This window comes from Stenella coeruleoalba (assembly GCF_951394435.1).
Source record: "Stenella coeruleoalba genome assembly, chromosome: 13".
Lineage (NCBI taxonomy): Eukaryota > Metazoa > Chordata > Mammalia > Artiodactyla > Delphinidae > Stenella > Stenella coeruleoalba.
In genome coordinates, this window is record NC_137159.1 from 59,016,202 (window position 1) to 59,025,606 (window position 9,405).

The following is a 9,405-nucleotide window of genomic DNA, read 5'->3' on the forward strand; positions in this document are numbered from 1 at the left end:
AGGGATCGAGGCTAAAGGAGTGGCTCCCATAGGGGCTATGCCCTTCTCATGGCTGAGAGCCCAGGAACAAAACGCCTGGGGGAAACTTGCAGTGCCTCTAGAATCTTCTGCTCAGAAATGGTACAGGTCACGTGTGCTCACCATGTGATGCTTAAGGCAGACCTCTGAGCCAAGCAAATCACAGGAAAGGGGGTGGTGAATAAGCCTTCTCCTTGGAATTCTCAGCTTTCTTCTAGGAAGTGTCCAGACATAAGTTCAGCTCCTTAAGTTTTGCAAAACTTTGACTCATCTAAAGCAATTTGTGGGTAATAGTCTTTACTAAGCATTGGAAGAAAATGAGAAGGCAGAGGTGGGGTATTTATAGCAGTGGCACAAAAAAAGAAGTTCAAATTTGAATCTGGACATTCACGGGCATAAAAGTCCTTTGACTCCTCTCCCGCAAAGGTCTTTTTTCTCCCACTCACCCCATGCAGCAACCGTACATCTTGCTCTCCCCTCTGTCCTCCTATCTCTCCTCCTCACCCCCGCCCTCTCTTCAGTTCTTGGAATTTGGGGATTGATATTCTGGAACTTGAGCAGGAAGCAGGTGACCTGACAGAGGAAGATTAAATGTGTCTGTCTCAGTTATCTTTTGCTGCCTAACAAACCACCCCAAAACTTAGCGGCTGAAAACAGCCCTTTTATTATCTCTCCCAATTCTGTGGGTAAGCTGGAGCCCCGCAGGATGGTGATTTCCGCTGGTCTCAAGTGGGGTTCTGATGCTGCTGCAGTCAGATAGCTGTGGGGCTGGAACCTCCAAATGGCTCCACTCACATGTCTGGCTGGGAGGCTGGGCCCAGGTGGGCCTCTCTCTCCTGGTGATCTCTCCACAGAACGCCTCCAGCAGGGCAGCAGGCCTTCTACACGTTTCTCAGGCCTCCAAAATATGCAAGAGCAGAAGCTACCAGGCCTGCCTAAAGCCTAGGCCCAGAACAGGTAGGCTGTCACTTCTGCCACTTTCTGCTGGTTAAAGTGAGTCCCAGGGCCAGCCCAGGTTCAGGGTGGCAGGGAAAGCACAGAAGCATGGCTGGAGGCCACCTGTGGAGAAGAACACCACAACGCCTGAACACAGCAGCTAATAGGATTCATGCCCTTGTTAAGTGTGCTTATAAAGTAGTAATAAAAGTTAATAGCATCTAGCATTATTAAATATTAAAGTATTGATATTAAGCTGAATATTATTACTTTGTTTTTGTTTGTTGACTGAAGATTTTGATCCCTTTTATCCCTCATTTCCACCATCCTTCCCTTCCAAATAGATACAACACGATTTAGTTCCTCTGCTGGATACCTTCATACCTTTAATTGATTTTTTTAATCAATCAACTACACTCAGTTCATAAGGTGAGAGATGTTTATTGCAACATCATCTCGCCTCTCTTTACCTAACTTCTGTCTGCTGTAATTTGTAACGTTGAGGTTGATAACATTTACCATGTTCTGCAATCAGACTTGTTTTCCATGCCTCTCTGTAGACTGATTCTAAAAGTTCAAAAACAGTAGGCAGTCAGGGCAGGTCTTGGGGACCACTGCCAGAACTCGTAATTGGACTTTGAATGGGATGAGGAATCCTTCAAGTCCTCTTCTGCTGTGTCCTCAGCCCTGACTCTGCTGGCCACCTGCAGTCAATGTTTTCTAAATGAAAGAAAGGAGGGGAAGGAAAGATGGTGGGGGGAAGCGGGGGGAAATCTGTGGCAATTTTAATCCACCACACCTGCTGCGGAGAGGGTGGGAGTTCAAGGTGGGGCGATCTGACCAGGAGTACCATGGAGGACCATACCGTACTGCTCACTGTACATCTGAATAGAATGGTATGACTACATTTCCTTTTTCCCTAAATGTTGCATGCAAAAAAAAAAAAAAAAAAAAAAAAAGTTTTACTTTTATTTGATTAATAGCTAAGTATGCATAGGATTCTGTATTAGAAATACCTTCCCCCATAACTTTATAGGCATTGTTTCATAGTATTCTAGCATCCAATCATGCTGACAAATTGATCAATTTGATTTTCACTTCTCTACAGATTACCTGTTTTTGCTTTTGTTTGTGAGTCTGTTTTCTCTGTTTTCTCCAAGTTTTTAGTGCTCCTCTCTTTACCTTTAGTCTTCAGAATTTTTACAATGCTGAATCTAGGTGCAGACTTGTATCCTCCCCTCCTCCCCTCCCTCCCTCCTTCCCTCCCTCCCTTCCTTCCTTGTTCTTTCATGTCTTTCCATATGTGGGCAAAGCGTGTTGATTGACAGGTTTCCTTGAAGGCGAGCAGCTGAGGAACAGGCTGGAGTTCCTAAATGCCGACATGCGGGGCTTTGTTCCATTGCATTAGAGGGACCCCCTGTGCTTTGTGTCAGGGTTGGGTGGGAGTGATAAACGCTTGTTGCCAGGTGTTTCTGCGAGGCTTCAGGGAGGCAGGTGGGCGGGGCTGGCTGCCCCACGTGCAGACGGGAATGAATACCAGTCTCTCCGGTTCCCCATCTTACTGCCTCTTTGTACCTGGCATTTCCAAGCCACTTTGCCTAGGTTCTTCAAGGCATATCCGCTTTCTCCAGAGCTGTATCCCTTCGTCCATACTCCACACTGTAACTCTTTCCACATTTCATCATTTAGCCTCTCCTTATACGTTAGCCATCTTCTGTAGACCTGTTGAAATCTCTCATCTGCTGTGGCTTCCCCTCCAGTTCTCTTTGTTATTTCAGGTTTCTTTGAAGCTACTCAAGCAGAAAGCCTGAAGTCTATCAGATTCTCTGCTTCGAAAGCACAATGTCATATAAAAGATAAAAGGGGGACAATATCCACTATTCAAGAAACCTTTTTCTTCCTCTCCCTGTGTTCCTTTCTTGATCCCTCAAATAGCATCTATGATCTTTTGAGAGAGTGGAGGATGAGCCTGCACCTTTTCTTCCACCTTAGCTCACCCACTCTTTCTAAAGAGGAGTAATCGTCTGATGGGTGAGGTCAAGAAAAGGGTCTTGCGGCTGGACCCCTTCTCGTCTTTCTAGGGTCAGCCTGTCCTCAGCAGACCTGAATTCTCTCTCTTTAGGCTATTCTGTCAATGAGTCCAATGTTAGCGGAGAGCAGTGAAACAGCCCTGGGGTTTGTCTCCTGAGGTGTTTTCTCCATCTAGAAAAGAAAGTGATATCATTACCCATTTCTGATGGCATTACCCTTCAATTTTTATTAAACCTGTATTAAAATATTATTAAATATTTTTTATCCATTCAGAACTTAAGTGCAGAGTGCTTACAAGGAGTGTATTAGAATGATGGATGGATTTCTTGGTTTGGGGTGGGCTTGAGCCAAAAGAAGTGTGATAACTTACAAAAAAACAGAACACAAGAGTTATGCAGAGTTATCTCCAAGTGGCTCTGGGTATATTTTATTATCCACAAAATGGAAATAAATATTTTCTGAATTCAGAAAAAGCAAAATGTCAAAACACAGTGTAACAAGGTAACTTGATGTGAGATGAACCTCAGAATGTTTTGAACTCTTAGGGGAGAGAGACTGGAAAAGAATAGACGGAACTTGGTTTAGGCTAACAAGGGCTTTTGGTGCCTCAGTGTAATTTATGACTAAATAACTCAGACATTGAGAAATATGCTGACATCATATTTATTTGCCATTGGCTTTTGCTCTCTGTTTGGGGGGGAAGAAGATTTCCCATAGAGGAAATTGATATTCCACTATTGACCATCTTTACATCAGATAAAGAAAGGCCCAAAGTGCTTTCATTATAGGGTGGAGCCGTAGAAGGGGTAAAGCAGGCCAGCAATAAAGCAAAGCAAAGTGGGCCTGGTATGGGCACTGCAGACTTATCTGCTAGGCTGCTGCCTCAGAGCAATTTCCTTCCTTTGTCCCCAGATTGTAATGTTTCATTAAAGATTGTAGCGTGGTATTGATGTACAGTGAAAAATTAGAGAACTTTCATATAGATGTGATGGAGCAGCTAAGGAAAGAACAGTCAAGGGACAATAGCCAAAGTGACTGTACTGGAGTAAAAACCTAACATCTGTAAAGAGAGACTCCAAAATCCAGTGGTTCAAACTACATTTAAGTTGACCTCTCTGTCACATAACAGTCCAAGGTGGCAGTTCCAGATTAGCGGACATCTCTGCTCCACACAGACACTCAGGGACCCGTGTTGGTGGGGACTCTGCCATCCTTTACATGTAGCTTTCAAGGTCAGTCTAGTCATCACCAATTAAGCCAAAAGGAATGGTGAGGAGGGAAAGTCCAGTGCCAGGAATTTCCTCCTAAGTAAGGGAGATGGAACTTCCCCACATCACCCTTACTCTTGTTCTATTGGTTGGAGCTTTGTCAGCACACCTAGGAGCAAGGGAGGCTGGGCAGTGTGCTCTCTGGGCAGGGATGTCCAGGCTACATCTCTTTTCTGTGGAAAAGAGGGTACTTAGATCTTGATGGGCAACCAGCGTGCTCTGCTACTGTGGTCACAGCAGAGACCAGATGATGCCTGTGGAGTAATGAGCTCAGCAAGGGGGCTGTGATGCCAAAGGGGCAGGGTGGTTGCTTGAAGATTTGACTAGAGCAGAAGACGACAAGAGAAACCTATTCAGGGACTTGCCTGAGGCAGTAAGAGCTGGGAAACACTTTAAAGGGGGTTAATTTCATGCAACGAAGTTGGTAGGGATTCATCATCCTCATTGGAATGACAAATGATTTTTTTTTCCTTTGCTTTTATTGAGAGGCAATGTGAGAGAGTGGAAGGAACAAGGGGCTTGGGATCAGAGGCTGGGCTTAAACCTTAGTTCTACCTGCCACTTAGCAACTTCGAGGTTCGAAGTTGCTCATTTTCAGTTTCCTCATCTGCCAACTGATAAGACCCTTCCTCCTTAGCTTGCAAGATTGTTGGGAGAGTCAAGTGAAACAGGATTTTAAAGTCCTTTGTAAACAATAAAATATCATGCAAACATAAAAGGGCTTATAATAGTAATAAACTTAGTTGGTTTATCCTGCTGTGAAATGACATAATGCAAGAATCTAAGCATCAAAACCCATAGACCTTTGGCAAACTCTACTCCGCAAGTGAGTGTCCTGGATTGAATTTAGTAGTTAGTAGTTTTCATGCTGCCTCAGACCCATTTTGGAATGAGGCAAGGTTTATATAAAAATATTAACCAAGGATCATAAATCTGAAGGAACTGAGCGATAAGCCTTTTTGCTTCCCATTTTTTGCCATTTGGATATGTGACCAGAAGGTACCCAATATCTAGCAGCATTGTCTTGAGCCTACCAGAGTTTTCCTTTCGCAGGTCTTGGGTAAGGAAGGAACTTTAGAAGTGATAACTTCACCGTTCATCTTCAGCTTCTAGTGGTCATCTCTAAGAAACAGAACCTCTCTGTATATTCAATTTAAAAAAAGGCAAAAGAAAGAAGGCTCCCAAATAAACCCCAAACCAAAATGCCAGCCATAAAGAGTGAAAGAAAGAGATCAAACATTTTTCTTGAGGGGAGTTTTTCTTCAAGGGACTCTAACATCTTGAACCTGTCCCCTCAGGGACTCAAATCCTTATCAGAGGCAGCCATCAGTAAACTGTGAGAAAGGCCATTTGCCTCTGTCTCTAGACCTTTTGCACACAGTCAGGTTCGCACTCATAAGGCAGGGACCCATGGCATTTTGCTTTCCCATTTACCCTAATGAAATCCTGTTCCCAGGAAAGGAGCCGAAGCAGTCATTCTTCTTGGGATGTCACTGATTAGTAAAGCATATATTTTACTTCTTTTTAATGTTTAACAAGGCAAAACTTTAAGCCGAAGGAACAGATCTCTACTTGTGAAATTTCAGGCATCCGGCAGCTGAGTGCATATGTGTCCATTTCCCAAAAGTCTCAAAAACACTTGTTATAAATTTGTATCTTTACCAATTTGTTAAATGAAAAATGATATCCTGTGTTTTTTGAAAATATTTATTTATTTTGGCTGTGCCGGGTCTTAGTTGCGGCACTCAGGATCTTCATAGTTGCAGCACTCAGGATCTTCACTGCGTCATGCAGACTTCTTAGTTGTGGCATGCATGCAGGATCTAGTTCCCCGTCCAGGGATCGAAACCGGACCCCCTGCATTGGGAGTGTGGAGTCTTACCCGCTGGACCACCAGGGAAGTCCCGATATCTTATGTTTTTAATGTGTATTTCCTTTAATTATGAGCTTTTCATATATGTTATTGCCACTTGTGTGTCTTCCTTTGAATGTTGCTCATTCCTGTCCTTTTGTAGCTGGGTGGGAAGAGTACAGGGCAGGGAGCCAAAACACCAGGGAGTCAGCCCCAAACCACACACCTCAGACCTCAGTTTCTTCAGCTGTAAAATGTGGAAGACTGTCCAGGTGACCATGATGTTCTTGAAGAGCTCTAAAATGCACAACTTACCACAGAATGACCAGTTTCTATAATTTTTGCTTAACAATAACCAATCTCATAGACAAACGTAAAACCAGAGCCAAAATCTTCTATTGCCTTTCCAGGTTTAATAAACAAATAGGGATGATTCACCTGGAGTCTGTATTTGCATCAACCAAGCCAATTTGCATCAGCCACTCAGGCCTACACCTCTTGTGGCTAATTTCAAGGTGAGTTTTTACCTGAGGCCTTTATTTGTTTGAGTTATGTTTATAGAAATTAGCTTAATAATTGCCTTTCTTAGGACTTCCCTGGTGGCGCAGTGGTTAGGAATCCGCCTGCCAATACAGGGGACACGGGTTCGATCCCTGGTCTGGGAAGATCCCACATACCGCGGAGCAACTAAGCCCGTGCGCCACAACTACTGAGCCTGCGCTCTAGAGCACACGAGCCACAACTACGGAGCCTGCATGCCACAACTACTGAAGCCCGTGTGCCTAGAGCCCGTGCTCTGCAACAAGAGAAGCCACCACAGTAAGCCCACACAACGCAACAAAAAGGAGTCCCCGCTTGCTCCGCAACTAGAGAAAGCCCGTGCTCGGCAAAGACCCAAAGCAGCCAAAAATTAAATAAATAAATAAATTTATTTTTTAATTGCTTTTCTTAGACATTATCTACTACATTTTCCTTAACCGTGAGAATAAGGCTACACTAGATTGTATCTGCGTTGTTTAAATACTATATACAACCTTAACAGGCACACTGTGGTTCAGATGATGAATTGTTAAAATAAAACAAGTACCTGCCACTCACCTGATTCAATCCAGACACATTAATAGAAATAAGTGGTGGCTAAAATACCACAATTCTGGTTAAAAACATAATTACCTAAAGTCCTACTTTCTTTTCTTTTCCATTGTGGTTTATTACAGGATATTGAATATAGTTCCCTGTGCTATATACAGTAGGACCTTGTTGTTTATCCATCCTATATATAATAGTTTGCATCTGCTAGCCAGTCCCAAACTCCCAATCCATCTCTCCCCTGCCTACCTCCTCCTTGGCAACCACAAGTCTGTTCTCTATGTTTCTGTTTCGTAGATATGTTCATTTGTGTCATATTTTAGATTCCACATATAAGCAATATCATATTTGTCTTTCTCTTCCTGACTTACTTCGCTCAGTATGATAATCTCTAGGTCCATTCCTGTAGCTGCAAATGACATTATTCCATTCTTTTTTACAGTTGAGTAATATTCCATTTTATATATATATATATATATATATATATATGCCACACATCTTCTTTATTCATTCATCTGTCAATGGACATTTAGGTTGTTTCCATGTGGCTATTGTAAATAGTGCTGCTATGAACATAAGTGTGCATGTACCTTTCCGACTTATAGTTTTGTCCAGATATATGCCCAAGCGTAGGATTGCTGGATCATAAGGCAACTGTAGTTTTTTGAGGAACCTCCATGCTGTTTTCCATAGTGGCTGCACCAATTTACATTCCCACCAACAGTGTAGGAGGGTTCCCTCTAAAATCCTACTTTGGAGACAGGCAAATAGAAGTTCTGCACCTACATTGAGATTTTCCTAGTGTAGATTCTACCTGGTAAAGAAGTAGAGATGAAATTCTAGATGCAAAGGTCCAAAAACTCTAGACTTTTTCCAATAAACCCACACATACATAGGCATATACTATTCTCGACAGATTTTTTGCTTCCTGATTTTTGTTGTTTCTTTTGAAAGATTGCTGGAAAAATATATTACACTTGCCTGTTTTCCACAGCCTAGTCCAGAATATAACAGCCAGAGTTAGGAATGACATTAAAAATAAGGAAGTTAAATGATAATTAAAGCTCTCCAGAGCTGTGCTGTCCAGTAAAGTAGCCATAATGTGAGCCCTTGAGATGTGGCTGGTTCTAACTGAAAGGTACATAAGTGTAAAATATGCTCTGGATTTCAAATACGGTATGAAAAAAGAGAATGTAAATATCTCATGATTAATTTTTTATCAATTGCATGTTAAAATAGTATTTTGGATATATTGGGTTAAAAAAAGTTTTAGCATGTACTCCTAATATACATATACATATATACCAACTTTTAATAATACACATATAAACACCAAGCTAAATCATGTGCATTAGAAAATATTTATTTTAGTTATTATTGGTAGAAAAATTTTGCTCTTATGAAAAATATCATTATTAGTGATAACAATATAATTAATAAGAGCAATATAATTGAATATGCCACAATTTTTTTTTTTTTTTTCAGTACGCGGGCCTCTCACTGTTGTGGCCTCTCCCGTTGCAGAGCACAGGCTCCGGACGCACAGACTCAGTGGCCATGGGGTCATGGGCCTAGGCGCTCCGCGGCATGTGGAATCGTCCCGGACCGGGGCACGAACCCGCGTCCCCTGCATCGGCAGGCGGAGTCTCAACCACTGCGCCACCAGGGAAGCCCGTAATTTTTTTTTAAATTTATTTTATTATTTATTTTTGGCTGCGTTGGGTCTTTGTTGCTGTGCATGGGCTTTCTTTAGTTGCGATGAGCAGGGGGCTACTCTTCGTTGTGGTGTGTGGGCTTCTCGTTGCAGTGGTTTCACTTGTTGCAGAGCACTGGCTCTAGGAGCACGGGCTTCAGTAGTTGTGGCACATGGGCTCATTAGTTGTGGCTCGTGGGCTCTAGAGCGCAGGCTCAGTAGTTGTGGCGCACGGGCTTAGTTGCTCTGCGGCCTGTGGGATCTTCTCAGACCAGGGCTCGAACCTGTGTCCCCTGCATCGGCAGGCGGACTCTCAACTACTGTGCCACCAGGGAAGCCCACAATTGTAATTTTTGATTTAGCACTTTGCAATGAAACAGTCAGAGGTCTGGTTCTCTGTTCAGTGTTTTTAAGTTTACTTAAATTCTGTCAAAGCTAAAAAAATACTTCAAAACAATATGTAGAAATATATTATTGGCTAAGTTTACTAAATCATAATACTTATTTTTCAACCCTAT